Below are 25,880 nucleotides of genomic sequence, written 5' to 3' on the forward strand. Positions count from 1 at the left end.
AGGCTCATTAGAAAACCGCTTTTGTTTGTTTCTTTTAAGACTAATTCAAGCGAAGTGCAAAACAAATTTATTCCGAATAAATAAAACATTTGTCTAGTCTGGTATTTTTGCTTGAATTACTCTTGTAATTAAAAATCAACTTTAAAATTTTTATTTATAAATATTAAAAAAAAACATAAATCAATTATCACTGTAAAAACACCAAAGAATTTCCAACTAAAAGTTACTTTGTACTTTTAAATTTGTATGTTTTCTTTCTGTTAAAAAATTTGAAATTAATTGAATAAATACAAATTTGTCATCTACATTTCAATGTTTAATTTTAAGTGTAAAAAAACAAACATTTAAAACCAACATGTCTGTGTAACAAATTGATTAAATTTACAAAATCAATAAAAGAAACTAAACTAAAATTTATATTTGTAAAAAAACAAACAAAACAATAAAAAAATGAAAGAAACACATCAATTAAAATTTTGACTTTTTAATTAAATTGATGGTCAACTAAACAAAAAGGTAAGTTTAATTAGAAATCAATATTTAATTAAAATCAACTACATAATTAGTACATAAATAAATTTTTTATTTAAAACATCAAATATTAAACAGAATCATAAGAAAACTCATTTAATATCAATATTTACTCTTTAATATTTTCATTCAAATATAAAATTTTATAAAAAAAATATTTTTTACATTTACAGCAAGACTGTCATAATCCAAAATTCGGGTTTTTTTTAACTCTTTCACGTATACGGGACACCGGTGTCCCAAGATTTTTTTAATTTTTTCTCGATTTTGAGCGTAATTTTGATTCACAGCTAGAGTAAATGCTCATTTCCAAAGAAAAATAAGTTATTTTTTAGATATCCATCGAAAACACTTTTTCCATTGTATGGTGAAGTCATATCCATAAAAAGTCCTGCGGTTTAGTTTTGTGCGTGAAAGGGTTAAGAAAATATGTAACATATTAAAGTCTTTCATAGAGTTTTGTCTATTTTTTTTGTAAACATCAAAACTAAACTTTTTAACTCCATATTTGTAAGCACTTATTCATGTAGTTATAAGTATGATGAGTTAGAATGCGAATGAATAAGTAGTGAAAAGCGTTTTTTTTTAGCTTTTTAACTCGTTACTTTCCAATGTACTTTATATGTTTTTTTGATTTATGCCATTCTTGAAGTAAATGAGTGGATATTTATTTACATTATCATTCCATCAGTTGCTTATTACACACTAATTAATTTAATTTAAAAAAATCAATTCGTATTCATATGTATTTATGTTTAATTTAAAAATCCGAAAAAATAACACAACAACATTCCATTAAAAATAACAAATAAAATTAAAAAAAGCTATAAGAACGGTAAAGCTAACAAAATCGTCTTATTTTCGGCCTAACTATGTATACGTAATGTAACTTTTTTAAGCATTTATAGTCAACTTCGATTTTCTTGTACAATACCAGGAATATTTAAACATTTAAAAAAATGACCATATACTTTCAGGTCGCAATGAGAGTTATAAACCGAATTCTAAAACTATAATATACTTTCGTATTTCAAGAACTGTATACTATAAATTAACATAATTTGAAAAATCTATCACATCATTCGCTCAGGATCCATATAATATAAACGACATACATACAGTTTTAAGTTTATTTTTAATTTAAATGGATTTTTTAATTATAGTAAATGGTATAAATACATTTATGATATTAGTTTTTTTAACTTAAATTTAGGATATAAGTATAGGCTTGTTATGATTGATTTTTTAGTATTTCCTTATAGGAAATTTTAATTTTTTCAATGTGTGTTCTTGGGTGAATTAGACCAGAGCTACAGTTTCTACAGGTATCCTGGAAATAAAGATAAAATATAGAAAATTATAATAATTAGGTAATTATTGACATTTTTTAAGATAATCTGTAAGAAATGAAACAATTAAGAGTTTTATATTTGGCTGTGCCGAAACGTACATATATAGCTTTCATCATGATGTGTTACAAATTACAATCAGAACAAATTTTATTACAAAAAATAAAAAATACCAGTTGTAAAATGAAAAAGCACCAGGAAGTTCCCTTTTATAGGTTCTCACTTACTCCGGGCTCTACATGCATAATTCATACTTCTAAGTTCGATATTATAGAAAATACAAAAAATACCTTTCGAAGAAGAAAGAATGACAAAAAGTTCCATTTTAAATATTCTCATTTACTCCGGTCTCTACATGCTTAATTTTATGTTTCTGGTTTCAATATTATAGAAATTCAAAAAGTACTTTTGAAAGATCGAAAAAGTACCAAAAAGTCTCATTTTATATGTTCTCACATATAAAGTGCTCTACATGCATAATTTCAAATTTCTAGGTTCAATATTATAAAAAATTAAAAAAAGTACCTTTTAAAGAACGAAAAAGTACCAAAAAGTCCCCTTTTATGGGTTCTTACTTAATTCGGGCTCTACTTACTTAATTTCATGTTTTTAGGTTCAGTTTTATAGAAAAATCAAAAAGTACCTTTTGAAAAACTAAAAAGTACCAAAAAGTACCCCTTGATAGGTTCTCCTTTAATCCCGGCCCTACATGCTTAATTTCATGTTTCGAGCCAATAACATAAAGTGTTGATCTCTCTTTGCTTTGTTTTTATAAACAAACAATTACAATAACAAAATTTACCGTATGATTGTGTGTTTTTGCTGCTTGTTTATTATTTCCGTTGTCTTGGATTTTTGCTCATATCTCCGATATTTATGGACCGATTTTGCTGATTTTAAATAGCGTTCCTCTCGAAAGCATGTCTGACAGAATTATTGAAGATTCGGATCTCGCAGATATCTGGGGTCTTCTAAAAATTGATATCAACAGACGCTATCTATAAGGATCCAGAATATATATACTTTATAGAATCGGAAAAGTATATTATAGAAATTACAAACGGAATGACAAACTTGTATATACCCTTCTCACGAAGGTGAAGAAAGTTTAGATAGATATTTTATTTTTAGATATTTAATTTTCAGAAATCATGGAATTCTGAAAATTTCCATATGTAAACATTCTCGCGAATTAATTTATGATTTTAAATCAATTACACTTCTATATAACAATTGACAGGTAACAATACTCTTCTTAATAATGATTTATGGTAATGGTTGAAAACTGTTTATTTTTAATTTAATAAACAGATTCGTGTTTAATTTAAACAAAATACAATAAAATCAAATAATCCTTTTCTCCCTCTTTTATGTTAAAGCGAAATTTCTGCGTTATGTTTAGAGTAAAAAATCGTTAATTCGGATGCCCTTGAGCTAAAAAGTACAAGATATTTTTACATCTAGTTTATCTCAAGAATATATCAGTTAATGAACCAACATCTAGTTAAATACATATGTATGTACTTGTATGTATATTAGGGAGGCTCCGTTTATGTGGAGAAAAATATAAGCTTGTTCATTTTAAGATAACATCTCTCAAAATGTCTGTCTTGGGTTCAGAAATAATAAATTTAAACAAAACGCTTCAGTTTTTGCTTTTCCTAAATTCAACCAACATCAAATTTTAGGGCATAATACTGAGAACAACAACAGCGCCTTTCAAACCCCTTTCATATAATACAAAATTTGCTTATATTTTCTTAAAAAGAAATATGGAAAATATTATACAAATCTAAAGAAAGGGCCTCTTTATCATTTAATCCAGCTAAACAAATGCCAGGACAAACATTTTGAGAAATGGTATCTTAGAATGAACTAAATTATAATTTTCGGTGGAAACTTAAATCTTGATGCCACCTTAATATACATATGTTTATTTACACAAAATATATAACATACAACAATTTCAACTGCCACCACAATTAGATGAAATGATGAACAGTAGAATATGTATACAGTTACCGACGACCAGCACTTGTATTTTATTCGGTACTTATGTAAATGAAATATTCCTAAATTTAAAATATTGTCATCGTTAAATTTAAACACTACACAATAAATGTTAACAATCGAGGTAAAACCCAGGCAACTAAGTAGAATATTAAGCACATTCACTCATTTCTATTTATAAAAGTTACGTTTAAAAGCATTGTTGAAGACCACCACCGCCACCAACTTTGTCCACAAACAATAAATAGTGGCCACTAGTTGGTAGTTTTATCAAGTGCAGCATTTGATAATGGCGCCATCAGTATTTAAATGAAATAATACAAAATTAAAACATAAAAACTAAAAAAATACAAATAAAAAATAATGAAATCGAAAAAAACTACAAAATATTATCCAAAATGAAAGTTTGTCGTTTCGTAAAAACTGCGTGGCGCGTTAATGCTCGCAATTGCAATATTAGTTGTGTTTTCCCCCATTTTATTTTGAAACTTTTTAGTTTCTAACAAATACATACGTATGTATGTACATAAAAATAATATTGAAACAATTTGAGTAGTGAGTATTTTTGTCCTTTCGCCACATGCACACGCATACACCTACAAATTATACTATATATGTATACGTTGGTAACTATGAAGAGGAAGATGAACTAACAAACGAACAATTTTCGTTGCATTTGAATTTGGTCATGACTTGCATTGTGAATTTCAATAAAACTAAAAACTAGAAAAAACCGTTTTAATGGATTGCTTTAAGCTTTCAACTTTTAAGCGTAAAGTAATTAAAAATAGTTAAGTTTCATTTGTGTAGTTGCTGTTGTTTCTTCTACTTTTTCCTAAAACAAAAAAAAAAAAAGTGACCAGAAAATGGCAGCAAATAAAATAAAAATAAAGTGGAAAATTAATATTGCAATTCATATATAAAAAAAACTATTTACGAAGAATACTGAGTAGAATGGAAAAAAATAAAATAGATTTATTTTTTCTGTTCTATTTTTATTTCAACAACTTATGCCGAAAAGAATAACTTTCTAAAGCGGAAAGAATGAAAGCTTAAATTTTAATAATAATAACAACAGCATTTGTGAATACTTTCCAAATCAATTCATCTAATCTTATGGTACATATCGGTCATTTGCTACAAGACTGGCATAACTAAAAAAATAGTTTCGACTCTTTCTTAAATCACTTTTATATTAAAGAGCAGAAAAATTTGATATGTGTACAAGGGTGGAAAAATCAGTACGATTGTACTTTTTTAGTACTTTTTGACATCGAAAATGTAACAGTACTACCATGACATATCAACTATTACATAATTTGGTCAACAGATTATGCCATAAACCAGACAATGAACTAGTCCTATCCATGGACTAGACAATAGACTATTCTATTGACTATAGAATAGTCTATACACTAGTCAATAGACTGATTAATAGTTAATGGATTAGTCTTTTGACATTTATATAACATTTTTGTGTCGAAATTAGGATTCTTGTGATCGTTAAACGATTTACTGAAGGTGGGATTGTGTGGACGAAATATGATCCGAATTTCACCAAACTTTGGATTATGCGTATAGGTCACATACATGATGTATATTTAAATGTAAGTAAATTGTTAAAAAATAAAATTTTAACAGCTGTCAAAATTTTCATAGATAACTACAATATCAACACAACTTAAATTGAAAAATTTGTAAAATTCGTGACTGAGTTTTGTAAAAAATTATTCATTAATAACAGTTTAGACAACACCATCAAACCCTAATTGAATAGTATTTTTCTTAAACTTTAATACATGTCGACAACGACGGCCACTTAACCTTGACATCTATTTGTAACAAATTACAGTTGGCCACATCATACTAAAGTAAATACGAACACACATACATACAATATATTTAAAACAATTTGTATGTATTTATGTATCTTTTAAATCATGGTCAATGATGCCCCCATTAGATTTTGCCAGACCTTAAATGTCCGACCAAATGTCTACTGGCCATAAAAATAGCACAAGTATAAGAACATAAACTAGAGATGATTTTTACTATTATATAGACTTTTTGACCTAATGAATAATTCATGCAAAAAATAAAGACAATCTGCAATATACTTACTAGCTTTAGCTGGTAACGCTTAGAAGGTATGAAGGCAGCACATACTTACAAACATACTTAAGTAAATTCCTAAATACTTGTTAATACACATGAGTATTTGTGGCTCAAATGATTTGTTTAAAAAAAAAGTAAATGATACAGTTGATGCATGCAATAGCAACAGCAGACACATACAGAAAATGATAAATAATGAAGACATATAACACAGAATCAAAAGGAATTTAAGCTTAAAAATTTGTAAATAAATTGTGGCAGAAAAATTCAAGGCCAAAAATATTTACAAAGTTTTTCTGCTTTACTTGTCAATCAATAAAATCAAAATAAATGTATTGCAGAAAAAAGAGCAAAGTAAGAAAAATTGAGATACCGACTGTTATTAAAGATTTACAAATGAAGCACAGACAGACAGACATAATTAAGAAAATATATCATTTACATGAAAGCTTGTTTAAATAAATTTTATTAATTTTTAATAATCGAAGAATATTATTTTTTCTTCTGTTTCGTGTAAAAGTAAATTAAATGCTTCAATAACTAATTAAAAATAGAAATCCTTCTATTTTTCTTACTGTCTGTCGCCTTTGTAATTTTTTCTACAACTTTAATCGAACATTGGTTTTGCATATCATTTAGTTTAGATAGGTTGAAATCAAATATATTTAAGAATTCCGATAGAAGATTTGCTACGTGTAAATGAATCAAAAAAAAGTCGGAGACGCCGAATTACATCATCCAAATTTTAACAAAATTGAATGTTTCGAAATCAAAACTTAAGTAAAATGTAGCAAATATGTTTCTTCTGAAATTTAGAGAGACCTTACCGAAAAGAAATACACCTAGGCCGCTGTCGGGCCTGTTGTACGCTGCTCTTCATGGAAAATGTTTGTCCAGAATTTCACTGTCTTCTCTACATGCTTTACATTCATCTAAATTCTCACATCCAATTTTGTATAGCTGTGCCTGTAATCCTGTGTGTCCACTTAGAATACGTACCATAACATTAACCTTAGACATGCTCATTTTGAGGAGGCTTCGCATCCTGCTCTCGTTATAGTCACCTCATCGCACATTTGTAGTTCAATGGGTTTCGTCAGGTTAACTACCTCGAGCTCCCATCCCTTTAAAGTGATTACATTCGCTTTCGTTGCTTACCTCTTGGAGAGTATGCAGTTAGAGCATTCTTACAGTCCAATATGGTCTTAGATTTAACTTTATCACCTAATATCGGCTCTGGCTGTCGGTAAATATGATAAGCCCTGTGGGCGCCATATTTATTCTAATCCAATTTACGCATTCAGCTATTGCTCGGACTTCTGCCTGGTATATTGGTATTGGTGGCCCAATTTGTTTCCCAATTTAGAGCCACTCGGGTATTTGCTCTAATGCTCGCTTCAAAGATTCCTAAATATGTTTGTATATGTGTCCAGTATACATTGATGACGTGTTCTATAACCGCTTTGGTCCAGTTCGCTTAAAGTTATGAGCAGTTCGCCTGAAAATGCCGTATGTTTCGATATCTGGAAAACATGATGCGATGGAGAAATTCAGAGGCCAGATAGCAAAGTGTACTTTTAGGAAAATGTTTGTTTCATGTTGTTCAACTTTTTTTTAATAATTTGGTCAAACATTTAGCTAATATAAACCTGCTAAAATAATTTAAAGTACCACATGTACATATCAACTGAACTGATTTTAATTTTCTTTTAAGCACCTGAAACCCTTTTAATTAAATATTTTTGTAAAACATAATTTATCTTTGTTAACGTTTTTCTTTCATTTTTCTATACGTTTAAAAAAATTACAAACAATTTGCAACTTTTTTAAAAGAATTTCTTTTTAAATATTTTAAACATAAAAAGTTCTTAACCAAATAAGGTAGAAAATAAAGTCAAAATTATTTTGGTTTCAAAAGGTCGCCTATTTTATAAATATTGTTCTAAAAATATTCATGAATCATGTGGGAAAAAGGGAAACGCAGATTATGTTGCTTTAAAACTTTAATTTTATTTTGACCTTTATCAAAGCGACTTTTAAAACTTTTAGAAATATTATGAACTTTTAATGCAACTTATAATAAAAATCTAATTTAAATTTTAAAATCTTTGAAAGTAAGTGTAGATTGTTTGTTATTTAAATACTTAAAACTACTTATTTTTTCTTTATATTTCTTCTACTTTTCGATAAGCGGCCTTACTATGGGAAGGTTTTCAAAACAAATTTTAAAAAGTTATTCCAATCCGATTAACTTATTCTTAATATAAATATTTTTTGCCTGTGTAAGCATTAAATAGTAATTCAGGTGCAAAATCGCATTTTAAATGTCTTTAGCCTATTTTCACCATTTTTTTCACACGCAGAGGAATTGAAATGTACGTGGGTGGTATGATAATTGCAGTAAAAATATTAAATTAGGTTAATCATAACATTGATAATGGAAAGCTTGTTATTGCAAATAACAAGTTTTTCCTGCTTTTAATGCTTTTTTATTATATTTGAATAATTTATTGATTGCTCTACGTACACATACGTTTTTATAGGTTTTTGTTTAATTTTTATTTATTTTTGCGTGCCTCAGCTTGTTTTACTTCATGACATATTCGTGAAATTTTCAACAGGACTTTTAGATGTTTCGAATGTGATAATTCTATGTTTATTCAGCCAGAAAATTTACAAACATTTTGTCTTGTTCTGTGTGCTGTTGTATTTAAATCATGAGGCCTATTTCATACACACAAAAGTTACATTGTAGCTACATATGTATGTATGTGTTTTTGAATTTCTAAAGAAAAATATTTCGAAATTTTATGTAAGTTTAATACGAACATATTGAACACCTTACAAAATGTTTACATAAATAATTAAAAGGCTTACTGCAAAAACATGATAAATTAAATGGAACGTATATCTAGACTTTTTTGGTAAAATTTTAAATTTACAAAATTTGGAAATCTTTAATGTCAAAATCGAATTTGTTACAGACTGTAAGAGAAATTAAAAATACATTCACATCCTATAGAGGATGTTATAGAAATAACTTTAAAATAGAATATGGTAAAATTGTTCTGAACAATGAATAAATGTATCAATAAGTGTGTTTGAATGTCTATTGTAAATAAGTGTTTAGGCGTTAAGTATAAAATTTAAGCATAAATCTGGCGTTACATTATAACACATTGTATTATAAACAATTATGTAAACTGTTTGAGCAGTATTACATGGAATCAATGTATCAAGTGAGAACCTATTTTCTCAGCTCAGACATGAAAAAATTTAAATTTTTAAATCATCTGTGGGCTAGTTTATTGACAATAGTATATTTGTTAAATATACTATATATAAAACCCTATGAACCCATCTTTGGACATATTTCGAACGTTTTATTATTTTCTAATTAAATTTGATATACATATTTCTTTGCATACAAAATACATGCATACAAAATACATCCAATTTCGGCGAAAACCTGACTATGATAAAGAAAGTGCTCCAGAGATTCACTGTCCGATGAGATATTTGTGGTTCTACCCACCATTTTATTTTTTTCTCATCCATTCTTTTAATTCTGCTCTTGCGTCAAATGGTTTTGCGTTCGTCAGGTTAACTATGTCGAGCTCTCTTCCGTTTAAAGCTATTACATTCGTTTTTTCGTTGCCAAGTGGCCTTGTACCCATATGATGTAAACCTTACTTCTGGGAGAGAACTCGTTATGGCGCTGTTGACGCCATATTTTTTCTAATCCAATTTACGTATTCCGTTATTGCTCGGACTTCTGCCTGGAAACTAGAGCTGTGATTAGGTAAACGGTGGTATATTTCTGTTTCTGGGTCTTCAATATAGAACCCTAGGCTCACTTTGTTCCCCAATTTAGAGTCATACGCAACGGATTCCTATGGGTATTTGCAAGACATATCTGGGATCAGTTTTTCAAAGTTTGTGACATATTCTGTGTGTGGTTATGTATAGCCATCCAATGTGTCCATTGTGCATTTATGACGTGTCCTATAACCGATTTTGGACACTAATGAGCCGTTCGGCTGTAAATGTTACCTCACTTCTTATATATGTATATAAGTACACCAGATTATTGAAGCACAAGCTAGAATTGGTCTAATTACCCTTTTATAAACCCTTCTTGCCCAGGAAACTGGGTTGGATATTAGGGTGGTCGATTATTCGACATTTTCCAAAAACCGGTTTTCGAATAGTTGACATTCGAATAGTTGATATTTTTCAAATTCAGAAAAAACTGGTTAACCGTTTTTTCATTATAAATAAAAAAAAATATTTTAATTTGAAAAACTTAATGTTTATGTTTAAATTTGATTAATAAAACATGGCCCGAAATGATTTTTGACAGTTTAAAAGATTATAACTTTAGATCTAGTCGTCTGATTTACATTATTTCTATAATATAAAAAATTAGGAAAAAAGTGGGACACTTCTGTTAAACATAAGGTACTATGTAATCCTAGCTTATTTTAAAAGCCCTGTTTAGGGAATTTGCATAGGCATTTCAACACTTCCATAAAATTTCAGCCGTAAATTAATTATTGTAATTGGAATATAATCTTAAGATTGATAAAATTTTATCAAACAGTTTTTACAGTTAATTTTACAAATAAATTTTTTAATTAATTAGGAGAATCAAAAAAGTTTAAACAAAGGAGCTTTAGAAAAATATACGCTAGTTCCTCGTCTCGAATATTTTTAAAATTTAGACGGGCTGTATATAATCTTTGAATACAAAACAAATAAAAGTATTCGAAACCGGCTTTTAAAAAGTGACAAACCGGGTTATTCGATATTCGAAAAATCAACATTAAGAAAAAACCGACATTGGTAAAGCAGAAAAAACCGGTTGACAAATCGAGTCGATCACCCTATTGAATATATGTACATAGAAATTTTTGTCTCTCTTGTGAAAATACAGATTTCCGTCTTCACCGGGTTAACATTGAGTCCTCGCGATGGATCCAGCTCCAGATCGTATTCAGAACCTCTTCAGCTCTTCTACACAAGTAATCCTTTACAAAATATATCGCTTATTTATAAGGATATACAGAATATACATGTACTTTATATGGTCGTAAAATTTAATTGTGGAAATTATAATAATTAGCTATGATAGAAAAATTACTACTTCGGTATAGGCACTCTGAACTGCAGGGTTATGAAAAACCAAACAAAATTATTGGAATGTGGAATGGTTGACATTAAATATACAATAACCTTTTTAATCGTATTTATTTCTTCTATTTTTAAACAATTCTAACACATGTATTAAGAGGAGTATTGTTAAAATACAACAGTACAAACAAACGTCTGCAATAAACGTAAATTTTAACAGTGAGGGACAAATCTTTTTTTCAACCATAGTTCACTTATTCAATATAAAACCAGAGGTGACTCTTTGGCCCATTTAGGAGATGTTCGACATACTGCAAGCTACCTAACAAAGATTCATATTAATGAAACTAAAGTTGTTGTTGAAATAAACAAGAGAACAAATAGTAATCAACAAATAAAGGACCAATTTTATGTGAAAGTCAGAAAGTCCCACAGAGGTAAATAACACCTATAATAGTACACACTGTAAAATACGATTGTATTTTAAAATAATCGTGTGTATGTTTATGTATGTATGTTAAAGCGCCAATTTCAATAAAAATAGTGTAAAGTCGTAACCATTTGGTCTAATACAACGTACATATGCGTATCTGTGAGAGAGCAGGAGCAAATGGGTGAAAAAAGTATTAAATTAGTGGGTGGAAGATTATTAAATGTTACAGTGGTATTTTATGCTTTTCAATGATGGCGACGATAGTGACGACGACGATGATGATGTGTTACACTTTGGTTTTGTTTTATATTTTACTTGTTCCCTTCAAATGCCAAACTTTGCAGCGATTACGAGCGAGGGAGTAGAAAAATAAATAACATTCTTTTTTTCCTAATACATACAAAAATGCGTATTGGTACGAGGAACGAGGTTAACACCAAGGTCACTTCAAGGATGACGCAAAATTTACGTGTTTTCTATATGTATATGTTTGTGTGTGTGTGTGCTGCTACTACATTCATTTAAGAGTTATTGAATTGAAACTAAAAACCACACTGCCAGCTAAATAATTTAAGCCAAAAAATAATCCAAATATACAATTTCATTTACTTAAATATTGTTTTTGCATATTTATAATTTTTGGCTAAAATATTTATGTATTTAAATTTTATGTTTAGATTTGTTTTTGATACACTTATCTAGGTTTAAATAAATGTTGACCTTTACTTTTGTAAGGGTCAATTAAACTTTGTCCACTTTTGCTGTCTACATTTTTCTTTTGGAAACAATTGTTTTAACATTTTCATTTTTTTTCCAATTTTTTTTCCAAACTCATATTCAGTAGAAAAGTACTATGTGTTTTTGTTAAATTTCAGAGCTTTAAAGCAATTTAATCCTTAAATTCATTATACATTAACTCACCATTTAAAAGGTATTCCTTGAAAAGTGGTGCACGGGAAACCCTAATGTACATACGTTTAAAGTACATGGAAATTCTGGAAATTTAGACTAAGCTTAGTCCAGTGTATGTGTTAATCCATATACCTGACTATAGTAAGCTATATACTATTCGAAATACTAGTTCAAAAGTACTGAATTATTCATCCTAGCTCCAGTACTGATTGATCAAAATAAAAAGAGTCATGCTTTAAGTTTTTAACTAATTTAAAGAAATCCAAAATTTAGAACCAACAACAAACGAAATTACCAACTTATAACAAAAAAATTAATAAACGCAGTTTAAAACGTTACTTTAATTTTTAAAATTTTGCCAGTATGTTCCACATATGTATGCAAGCATTAAATATGTATGAACATAAAAATAAAATCAATGAATTAATATAGAATCTATATATTCAAACATGTGTTGCAAGTACTGTTGTCTTTGATGATTTCGTTCAACTGTATGAAACATAAATAGAAGTAATATCTGGAACAGCAGTGTCAATAGCAAATGTCTAATAGTGTTTTTTTATATGAATTTTTGTAACATTACAATAACCATTCACTTAGTCATTTGACGCCATCTGTAGCTACAAACTCTATCAGTTTTTACGTCAACAGACTATTGCTGATACTAACACACGTTGAAGTTGACACGAATGCGTCTTCATTGAAGCTAATCTAATAGGCATAGGCAGGCAATGAAATGAAAACAAATACAAACAAAACTGAAATAAAAAAAGTGAACAAGACTTACTTACATATAAAAACACAAGCTATTTTTAAGAAATCCTTTGTGCCACCCACTACTACTAACTACCCACTTCATAGCTCCTACTGGAAAAGTGGCATTATTATGTAACCTTCTTAATATGCACGTACGCATCGAGACCAAATAAAAACAGTCAATAAAAAAAACTGAGATGAAAACGGAAAAAATAGATAACAAATTATAACATAAAGGTCGTTGTCGTTCAGGGCCAGCACAGGACTGAAAGCCAATAGCAAGCAAGAGGTAACAAAAATATTCATACTCCTCTAGCTCATAACTTCAACAACATATATACATAAATATTTTAACCCTTTTTTATTTTTTTCAGTTTTGGTTTAGGATCTGTTTTTTGTCTTTGTTTTCATGTCAAAATATCTTTACAACATTGATGAAATTGAAAATTTTGCTGTTGAAAGAAACATTTTATATCCCATAAGGTATCGGTATGAAATTTAAAAGGATACGAAAACCTAAAACAAAACGTAAACGAAATAATAATGAAGTACAAAAATATTCATTTCACTGTATTAAAGTATATATTTAGAATATTTAAGTGGGGGCTCCAAAAGATGACAGCAACATTTAATTTATTTGGTACAGAAAACAAAAGCTTATAAATAAATACTTAATAACATAATAAGACATCTTACTACTGCACAGTGGGGCAGAATGAAAATTTTTTGGAAATAAATCTGGCATTTCTAAACGGCTGATCCGATCGGGATAAAATTTGGCGTGAGCGTAGCTAAGGAGTATTCGAGTTTAAGTTTTGAAGATGAACCCTGCAGATGCCCCAGGGACGGCGCTGTGGCGGCTCAAAGTAGGGTACCTACGACATGTAAAATTTTTAAACTCGTGCCATTTTTTTGTTTTTCACCCAAATACAAAGATTTTTATATTTTGTGAAAGCGCTCGACGAGATCTTGAAAAAACATGCTTGGACATACTACTTATCTCTTATAATATCCGAGTTATAGGCATTTAAAAATTTAGTGATACAAAATTTACCATACCTTGGTCCGCCTTTTTTTGAATACCGGGCGTAATTTTGGACCAAATGGACTCAATTTTTTCTTGTTAGTTAGACAACAAAATTTCCAATAATATACAAAAAATTTGAGATCAATATCATTTACAGATCCAAAAATATACGTTTTTTAATTTAAAAATTCAAAAAATTTTAGATTTTTGGCGTTTTTTTGCCAAAAATGTGTCTTAACTCTTTTATTAATAAAATAAAATTTTTATTAAGAACATATAACAATTTTATAGTTTTCTAAAAGGTATCTTTACGCAGAACGCTTTGGCGTAAAAAACTTGTCATATTTTTTGAAAATGTTGCCACTGCGTCCTTCCGAATATGACCTATTTTTTATCAAAACTTAAACTTTGGGCGACATGTTCTAAAATCCCAAAGCTGGGATCAGAAAACTGAAAGCAGTTTTGGAAACCTCAATATGTTTTCTATTTACTCCAAAAGTATTTTCCCAGCCCTGAAAGAAATGTGGACCCTATGGGCAAAAAAGTAAAAAATCCCATTTTTGGGATTTTCATTCCTATTTTTGGGAATTGCGGGATGCCCTTTGACCTTTTCAATTTTTTTTTTTGCATATTCTTATTTGAAATGACAAATTTAACAAGCGTTGAAAATTTCATTGAGTTTTGTTCATAAATAAAGATTTTGTCATATATTACATATTTGTTTAATTTCTAAAACTATGATTTATATCAAAATTTTAATAGGATCGCAGATAGCTACAACAATTTAGTCCATATTTATCCCTTAATATCATTTTTTTTATCATTTGTTAGATATGGAAATTCTCGACCCTTTACAAAAAATTTCAAGCCAATATCTCAATTACATTCAAAAATATGTTCATTTAAACCTGTGTCCTTTAATTTCATCTTTTTCATATTTTAGTATTAAGTATGACAGAACCAGTGATGCCAAGTGTAGGGATTTTTCCCTTTTTGTAGGGATTTTTTTCAAAAATGTCACGTGTAGGGAAAAAGGGAAAGATTTCTTACTATTGTCAAATTGTAGGGATTTTTAAATTTCATAGTTTTTAACAACTAAAAATATACTCTTTCATGTATTAAAATTTTAAAATTAAAAATGAAATCAGTTTTAAGTGTATCGTTAGTAAAAATTCCGCTTGTAATTTCTACAATATATGTAGTACCTACATATCGCTACAAGACTGGCATAATCCAAAATTCGGGTTTCTTGAACTGAGGTCTGCAAAACATGCGACATACTAAAATCTTTCATATAGATTTATCAAATTTCAAATATGTCTATTATTTTCGATGTGAAATCGATTTTTTGTAAACGTAAAAACTAAAACCCACGTTTTCGTAAATATTAGACAACTAAAAATTTAATTTCAATTTAGATGAGAAACATATTAACCTCAACTATCTGAATCTGGATTTTTAAAAACTCTTGATTTGTTTAAAAGTTATTAAAAAAATAGTTAAATGTCATTAAATATTCATATCCATTTTTCCTGAAACGACTTTTTGGATTATGCCAATCCTGTAGGGCGATATATTCTGACTCCTTATAGATAGAGTAGTCGGGGGCTTAATGCAGTAACTCAGGATTGAAAAAATGAATTTAATGTTCTGAAAATTTATAAAAGTAAACCGCAAAAAGTAAACGCAAAAGTAAACCTTATTTTAAATAATTATTTTATGAAATTTTTTTTGGGGAGGCACATAAAATAAATTTTTATCACTATTCGATATACTGCCATAAATCTTTTAATTGTCTTGTTTTTTTTTTTAATCTTAACTGAAGAGTCAGGGTTGGAAGATTTGTATGATGTAAAATTGAAAGAAAAAAAATTTTAAATTCTAGAAATTTCATTCCTAAAAATTAAAAAAAAAAAAAAAATACATATATATATATGTATATTATAAAACGGATCTAATATTTTAGTTTTTGATGTTATTTTTGTATTTTTTTAAGATAAACTTTGAAAAAAATGGAAAAAAGTAGTGTAGGGAAAAATGTAGGGAAAATAAAAAGTGGGTGTAGGGAAAAAAGGGATTTTTTCTCATAAGCGTAGGGATTTCTGAAAAAAATCTCCTGGCATCACTGGACAGAACATACATTTGGTGTTGAATAAAATATTTGGACAATTTTTAAAAATTATTTAGTTAATTATTTTATTATAATATTGTATAAAATAAAAAAAATTATAATTTTATTATGAGCCACGCACAACAACACCTAAATCACCCCACACAAATTACCTTTCCCGCCCACCGAAATATAAAACACAATTTAATACAATATCATCAGTTAGTATAATAGCTTTTTTTATTTGAACTGTTTATCTTAAACATAATACAATTAATTCTTACAACCTACTTATATATTTAATTCCTAACACTACTTATTTTCTATAAAATAATCTGTCATATCGGTATACATATCCAGAAGGTAATATAAGTCCTTTAAATCCTCCTTGTTTTGAGATGATAGAGTTTCATAACAAATCCATCTTTTTCGCATTGTTGAAAGAACAGGATCAGAAGATAGAAGTAAACTATTAAAAATATCTTCATTCTGTGATTGCCTGGAGCATTTTCTTGAGCTGAATAGTTGAACATGCTTAAAATCTCGATTCCTCGCTTCCTGGGCTTCTTCTGTTAACTCTCCAAGTGGAAGAATATTCGATTCAATTATTATTTGACCATGACACAATACTTTGTGTGCTGTTGGTGTTAGTTCCCTCCATGGATACAGAGATACAAGTAATTTAGAAATTTCAGATGTGTATTCCCCAAATCGATTTTCATTAATTTTATGTTTACTATTCAGTGCCATTAAAATAGTTTTAACTCTTCGAAGCAACTCCTTGTCGATTCCAGTTATTTTTGAAGTAATTTCAAAATCACGAAAAAACCTTCTCGACGTATTACCGTCATTTGTACTACCGCAACTTGAAAGTGGTTTGTCGATGTTTAATCCCATCTGAACTTTAAATTCTTCTTGGATTCTGCTTTTTTCCGCAGCTCTCAGTTCTTTCAATTCTTCATTATTTTTTGTTGATTTAGTAGGATAGTTTGTTTTTTTTCCTGGATTGCCTTGTATGATGGTAATATATTATGTCCTTTTTCATGCAGAGCTTTCCTTAATATTTGGTACTTATTTCGACTGAGACCCAGTTCCAACATAAGCGCTATTGCTTCCTCTTCAGTAAAATTTGATTATGATGTTGGAGTTGGTATACTTTCCACAATTCGCTTAAGTCGTTTTGGTGATGCATTAGGAAGAATAGTTGCAATATGTACGACATCCATATGTTGGTTTTCCTTTTTCAGCATTTCGTTAAATGTATCAGCAATTTCCTCATTTGAGATTGAAAAAAGTTTTTGTGTGACCCTCTTTTTTTTACCTTGAACATAAGTCTTCGTATGACTTGCAAGGCGCTCCTATTGATGTGTTGTAAGTTGAGATTTCCGTAGTAGTTTCCATCCAACTACAAAATTTTAATCGAAATTTCTTTTGATTTCCATCCACAGACTTACTTTTTACATCAAAAAGTTTTAAAAAGTTTTCAATTTTTGATATGCCTGTTTTGTCTACTTTTCTACTATATGTAGTTTTTATATAAATTGAAATGTCTTCAATTCTTTCTGGCCCTTTTGAAGATATACTCCATAAAACGGAACACAACTCTTCGCACTTTAATGTAATCTTCATTGTAGATTTATTAAATATGGTACTAAAAATCTGAGAAGTTTACTTACATACCAATTCTTGTCATTTCCGATACAGGTATTCCAAAGTAAAAAATTACGAATTGTCCACCTATTAACATTTAGGACTATATTACTATAACCTGTAATTCAGTCATTGATATTTCTTATTAGTGAATGAATCGAAATTATCATTACCTGTATATTTTTACCTACATGATCATAAACGAAACAGAACGAAATGATCTGTCGAAAAAATTTAGGTAAAAAATAGTTATAAATTTTTGAAAATTTAAGCATAATAGGACCTTTCAATTATAAGGATAAGCAAACAAATAGAAAATAGGTAAATATAAGATTTAAATATGTGCTGTCATACTTAATACTAAAATATGAAAAAGATGAAATTAAAGGACACAGGTTTAAATGAACATATTTTTGAATGTAATTGAGATATTGGCTTGAAATTTTTTGTAAAGGGTCGAGAATTTCCATATCTAACTAAAAAATGATATTAAGGGATAAATATGGACTAAATTGTTGTAGCTATCTGCGATCCTATTAAAATTTTGATATAAATCATAGTTTTAGAAATTAAACAAATATGTAATATATGACAAAATCTTTATTTATGAACAAAACTCAATGAAATTTTCAACGCTTGTTAAATTTGTCATTTCAAATAAGAATATGCAAAAAAAAAATTGAAAAGGTCAAAGGGCATCCCACAATTCCCAAAAATAGGAATGAAAATCCCAAAAATGGGATTTTTTACTTTTTTGCCCATAGGGTCCACATTTCTTTCAGGGCTGGGAAAATACTTTTGGAGTAAATAGAAAACATATTGAGGTTTCCAAAACTGCTTTCAGTTTTCTGATCCCAGCTTTGGGATTTTAGAACATGTCGCCCAAAGTTGAAGTTTTGATAAAAAATAGGTCATATTCGGAAGGACGTAGTGGCAACATTTTCAAAAAATATGACAAGTTTTTTACGCCAAAGCGTTCTGCGTAAAGATACCTTTTAGAAAACTATAAAATTGTTATATGTTCTTAATAAAAATTTTATTTTATTAATAAAAGAGTTAAGACACATTTTTGGCAAAAAAAAACGCCAAAAATCTAAAATTTTTTGAATTTTTAAATTAAAAAACTTATATTTTTGGATCTGTAAATGATATTGATCTCAAATTTTTTGTATATTATTGGAAATTTTGTTGTCTAACTAACAAGAAAAAATTGAGTCCATTTGGTCCAAAATTACGCCCGGTATTCAAAAAAAGGCGGACCAAGGTATGGTAAATTTTGTATCACTAAATTTTTAAATGCCTATAACTCGGATATTATAAGAGATAAGTAGTATGTCCAAGCATGTTTTTTCAAGATCTCGTCGAGCGCTTTCACAAAATATAAAAATCTTTGTATTTGGGTGAAAAACAAAGAAATGGCACGAGTTTAAAAATTTTACATGTCGTAGGTACCCTACTTTGAGCCGCCACAGCGCCGTCCCTGGGGCATCTGCAGGGTTCATCTTCAAAACTTAAACTCGAATACTCCTTGGCTACGCTCACGCCAAATTTTATCCCGATCGGATCAGCCGTTTAGAAATGCCAGATTTATTTCCAAAAAATTTTCATTCTGCCCCACTGTGTACTGTACGAAGTGTAGTAGATTATACTTTTTTGATATCAGCTATAGGTTAGAAAAAATTGACCTAAAGGAAAAATATTGTGTTAAAATACAATAGAGATTTTATAAAGAGTTATAATCGACTGTATTACGTACCATCTAATTCACTGACCACCAAACGGGAAATTTGTATACATATAATAAGTTTCCAAAGCAGATTTTTGTGATTTCGTCCGATCTAATTACAACAGACTCTTCATACCTTCAAGCTACTATATTTTAATGCTCTTTGTTCAATGAATTGTAAAATATTTTTTTCTTAAAAGCACGAAATACTTATTGGAAAACTTTATGAGATCGATTAGATAAAATTTTTTACAATTTCGTAATGTAAAAGTAAATTATAAAGTTTTATTTCTAACATATATTTCTAACAACTCTTTCTAAAGAAAATATAAAATAGAGTAAGAAACTACGGAGCCTATATAAATCTTGAAATCTCGACATAAATCAATAAAAAGTTATAGAAAATGTAATATAAAAATATCCCTGCAGTTCGACCAAGAATCAATGCATCCGAAAAAGACAGTGATTTTCACTAACCCCTAACCAAGTGGTAGACTCTAATTCGTCTTTCGTCACGGATATACTCTTTGTAAACGAGGGTGAAGATAATCGTCATTTTAGTTTCCCCTTTGTAAGTGAGAGTATATTTTAAGTCTTTTATTTTCCAGTGGAACATAGGGCCGCAACAAATGTTTTCCAGTTCGATTTATCACAACATAATCATCTTCATCTCGCTCCATGAAACTTCAAATTCCTGCAGCTCGTTTTCTATCTGTCGTCTCCAAGTATTTGCAGGTCTGCCTGGCCTTCTTGAGGCTTGGGGGTTGAATTCGTAGGCTTGTCGGAAGAGATCAGTACTTGGCTTTCTCGTAGTGTACCCAACCAAATTTACGAGAACGTATGCACATATGAATCGGAGCTTGGTCAGTACGTTTCCAAAGATTCAGATTTGAGACTCTGACTGGCCAGAAAATTCTGAGAATACGTCTGAGACACCGGTTGACAAAAGCTTGTAAACTGCTCATCTCTCGACGGCATATGTTCCATGTTTCGCAACCATACAGTACAGCCTTTACATTAGAGTTAAAAACTTTAAGTTTGATGTTCGTTGGGATGTTCTGTGATCTTTAGAATTTATTAAGTGTACCAAATGCTTGCTTTGCTTTTCTCAATCTATTCTGTATGTCATCCTAGCTGTCTCCGCTCTTTGATACTAAACTCCCCAGGTAACAGAAGTTATCAACGTCGATAGTCTGCCCCGCAAGCTGGAATTGTGCGTTGTTCGTGGAGTTTATACGCATTGACTTGGGTTCTTGATTTGTAAGCCAGCTATTGAATTTTGGACTGCATGCTTGAGAATCGGTGTGATAAAAGGCATACATCGTCAGCATAATCGATGACACCCAGTCTATCATGGAGACCCCAAAAATATCATGTTGTCCAGACATAGATTTGCTCAGCATAACATCCAGAACAATATTAAATAAAAGGGGGGTTGCAGAACACAGCCTCGATGGACTCCTACGTTAATATATATGGGTTTGCTCCGTGAGCCTTCATGACGAATGCGGCGGTTATGAGTCTGATAATCTATCAGGGACACCTTTGCGTCTTAGGGCCTTCCATATAGCATTGTGAACCAGTGTATCAAAAGCACGTTTCAAATCCACGAACACTAAGTAAAGGGGTGAACGCCATTCCACCGACTGAGAGTGGGGACACTTAAAAAACATACATAAGCTTTTTGTCTGTCTCTACGTAATCTATGGGGTGACGATTGACTTCCTCGTAGTACAAGCACATGTTAAAATAGCTACTCACCTGGACAGTCGGTGGCTGGAGATAACCGTAAGTGGTAGGTTAAATAGGTAGTTCGGGACTGTCCAACTGAACTGCTGGGATACTCTAAAGTTTAAATAATTCTATATTTAAACTTCTCGAATTCTCGGAAATTTCAGGAAGTATAACCGAATTGTAATTTCAAAAATCGAGATCGATTAACTAATGAAGCATTAAATGGAATATTTCTTATTTCTAATGAAGCAATATTCTATTCATGTAACTTTTTGGTTTATTTTGAAGCCAAATACTAGGAGCAAGCTGAATACATAAGTTTTAATAATAGAAACTATTTTCAATCATCATTCATACTCATGTTAGTTGTGTATTGTTTCAAATTAATTACACCCAAACACATATTCACAAATAAATACTACAAGTATTGTATTACAACTTTTATTGACCATTGTTCTTATTTTCCCAAGTAGTTAGAACCATATTTGCCCCATGGTATTTAGGAGAATTATTATTGGTATTGTAATTTATCCTTTAGCATTCGAAGAAGATTACAATTAGTGAAGGAAATGTTTGTAATACGTATGCTGGCCGACAATTTGATTTCATAAAGTGCAAGAATTTCTATTATATTCAATTAATCACACATGCGGGTTTCTCTGACGTTCTTGACTTCGTTGCAAAATGACTTATTGAATACACATGCCAAATTATCTGTGCATGCATACGAATGTAATCAATTTATTTTGCCATATTTTCAATATGTACTCGAAATACTCCAACATCTACCACCAAGAATGTAACTACATATGTATATAAGATACAGCCTAAATATGTATGTATGTGTGCATATATTTTCTAGTTTAAGTTAAGCAAAGTCAAGCAAGTTTGCCATAAACTCTTGATGATACTTGAGTAAATTCAATTTAAGTTCATGAGTGTCTGAAAATTCCGAAACATTTTCATCAATATGCCAGGTATAGTTAAGTTTACATACAGCAACAACAGTAGCAGCAGCATTTACTACATAGTAGTATGTATGTATGTACTTGCATATTTGCCAAGAAACTAAGATTCATTATTGAAACTGAAATTGCTGTCATATGGCTCATTTAGAGGTCATAGGGCAATCCTTAAACTAATCCTTTTAGATATTAATTTAATGTAATATTTTCTTGTGTGTGTGTGTGTGTATTTGAGTGTCTGTGTATATGTATTTAGCTTGAAGATATTTATCTTTATTACAAATTGTTGTCTGCACACAGGTGAGTTAAATGTAATAATCTTTTACTAATAATTTTAGTTTTTCTTAGCCAATAATTTTAAGCTTTACAAGTTTTTGCTGATTTTATGTTGTTAAATTTGATTAAAAATTTTTGGAGAAGCTGATTGAGAGGAAGCCTTTTTATATTGGTTTATAAAGTTGTAAAAATTTGGTAATTGAAAGCAACCTTAAAGCATTTGGTTTACACACTTAGATTTATTTAATTTAGAAAAAAGTGTGAGAAATACACTTTCAACATATTATTATTATGATATTAATATTTATCACAATAATCCATTTTCAATACTTTTAAAATTCTACAATATGGTAACATTACATGGCATCTTTAAAGGAAAAGTATTAGTATCATTAGACGTTGGGCTGCAGATAAAAAGAAATGGAAACAAAAACTAAATCTATATCGCTCATTTACTTCAAGATTGACATATCTCAAAAATTTCGAAAAAAAACGCATTTTACTTACATTTATTTCTAAAATGACTTTTAAAGAAATTGATTTCAAAAACAAATCCGATTTAAATACATTCATAGTAGATGTAAATATGTTGCCTTTGGGGGTGCACGTGGTAGCTGTGTTTTGAACCCAAATTCGCGGGAAGAGAGTTGAGTTGGTGTCAAGTGTATAAGATACGGTATAGATGTAAGCGTATGCTGACCTTACCCACCCGTATACCAAGAGTGAGTTTGTTTTTCCCAATGAGTGTGTCGGATGAATGAGAAGTGTGTTAAATAGTGATGGATGTAAGTTATCTTGTACAAATGATACCATTGAATTTTCCTTCCCTGTCCGGGTATGTTTCACTCCGTTTACTCTGTTCATACCAGTTTTACCACAGTGTATTCTCACAAGCACTCCGCTCATTTGATGGATTCGTGTTTCAGTCTACCGATTACGTCTCTAGGTGCTGCTGCCGACTCAACAGAGGCCATCCCATCTGATATTTTGCATCTCTGAGTTAAGCAAAGGGGCAGCAATGGTCAGAGATTAGATAGCTCGAGTACTTGAGCAAAGTGCTTATACATGGACCGGCAGAACCATGTACAAAAATTGCCACCGGCGTGTAAGATACACATAAGGTGGTCAAAACAAGCTCCGTGAAATTAGGCCTTCAAGACAAGTGTTCACGTAAAACACCTCGACATCTTGTATCATCATACGAAAATTAAAGAGTAATTATGATCAATTATGAACCGTTAGGGCGTATGAGCGTTTAGGTCATTTTGTGATCACTGAATCCAATATAGACCAAATGTTATAAAATTTTCCAAAGAGATCTATGTTATTATAAAACATGTTTAGGCCGAAATTTATTATTGTACTATTATCTTAAACCTAGTTATGAGCGATCGTTTTCGTAAGAGAACTATGGGAGGTATGGTCGTATGAAACTTGTTTATGTCGAATTTCAACGCTATACTCGTAGTTTTAACACAATTATTACTTTTAATCTAGCTCTTTCCGTTCGGAATCGTGCTTTCAACAGAAAAACATCTACTATCATAATTGTAGATAATTTGCTTATAACAAATTTAAATTTATCCACATAACGAAGAACATCGCTTATATATACACGTATTTATAATATTTGCCATAAATAAAATTTATAAATACCTAAACAATTATTTCTTCTTCTAGATACTAAAAGTAATAGAAAATTGTTTAAGAACAAAATCTTTATGATTGCTGTTTATCGAAAATGGAAAATAGAAAAATTCCAAAAGAAATAAAGACACAAATGTATAATAAATAAATAGACTTTGGAATCATTTGATCGTGAACGAAAATCAGCGTAATCAATTATTGGCAAATAAAAATATGTATGTACATTTGTATGTATGTATCAATATTTTTATTTCTTATATGAGCAATTATTATTTTATTTAGTTTGTTCTTTTATTCCTTTTGCCCCCTTTTTACTTTTGTTAGTTTAACAATTTGATTTGATTACTCAGTTAGTTAGGAGCTGGGGCAAAAAAAAAAAATGGAAAAACTTTAATTTTCTTTATACACATTCGCATAAAAACAGATTAATGATGGTTAAATATTTGTTTAACGCAATTTAATACGAATCAGTTGCGACTTGTCAAATAAAACAAGAAAAGCAGCAACAGCAGAATCTGCACAGCAATCTCCTTATCAGATCAGATTAGCACAGACTGGTAGTAGAACTAGTGGTAAATAAATATTTAGAGCAGATACATTTTCTCGTTACTTAAGTTGCCTGCTACCAAATACAGCTCAGCTCGTTCGTTGGTTGTTTTCTTTTTTTTATGTATTTAGGGTAACTTTGCTTACGAAATGAAACAGTTTCATTAGGGCAACTGTTTATGGAAGTGTATTAAAATTAGTCATTTGTACATGATACTACCCCAAATTAGAACTTAGCACAAGAAAAAAAGAATGAAGAGTATTATAATAAAAATAATACAAAAAAATAGCAACAAAACGTAATGATTAAGAAACTTGGCCAATAATTTATTTTAATGGGCTTTAATAAAATAATAATTTGCATTAAATTTGTATAAATGTCGCATTATTTCATTTCGTTTCATTTACTTTTGTTTATTTTGTAATTTTACAGGAATATAAAAAAAGTTTATTTTCAAATTAAACTAAATCGAAATTAATGTTACTCATACGCCACCAATGAATGGTGGGAAATAAAGAATCTAATTGTGGTTTGTTGCTGTTTTATTTGTTGTAAAAATTTACAGCTGGCCACAGAATTTTCGTCCATAATAACAAGCTGTGAAATTTGTTTATTTGTTGATATCATAAAAACAACAATTAAAAAAACAAGTGAAAGTTTCACCATGTTTTGGTTTGTTATACTTCCTGTAACTTTGAAAAATATTTGCAAAATAATGAAAATTTGGTTTTACTTATCTTTTGGATACAAAATCTTGTTAAGTAAATTAATTATGATTTGCTTATCTTTTAGGGGAATTGATTATTTTTTAATTTTCAAATACTTGAAACTAATATAGTTTTGTTATACAAATTTTTAAAATATATAATTTACATATAATTATAACATAAAATCTGTTTATATTAGTTTATATCAATTGCTATAATCGACAAAAATCTCTAGATAATATGAAAATTTTC

The 25,880-nt window shown here is 29.6% G+C and overlaps 1 long non-coding RNA gene across 1 annotated transcript in view; it reads right to left on the bottom strand.

Moving 5' to 3' along the window:
- Positions 1-488: 488 nt before the first annotated feature.
- LOC119601187 overlaps positions 489-25,880 on the bottom strand; it is a 37,666-nt gene continuing 12,274 nt past the window's right edge. Inside the window, exon 3 of the long non-coding RNA XR_005231189.1 lies at positions 489-1,861. This is a non-coding gene — a long non-coding RNA (uncharacterized LOC119601187). The remainder of the gene's footprint in view (positions 1,862-25,880) is intronic.

Source organism: Lucilia sericata, unplaced genomic scaffold, assembly GCF_015586225.1.
Source record: "Lucilia sericata isolate MDLA Ls3-8-SP2 unplaced genomic scaffold, ASM1558622v1 Contig000147F_arrow, whole genome shotgun sequence".
Classification (NCBI taxonomy): Eukaryota; Metazoa; Arthropoda; class Insecta; order Diptera; family Calliphoridae; genus Lucilia; species Lucilia sericata.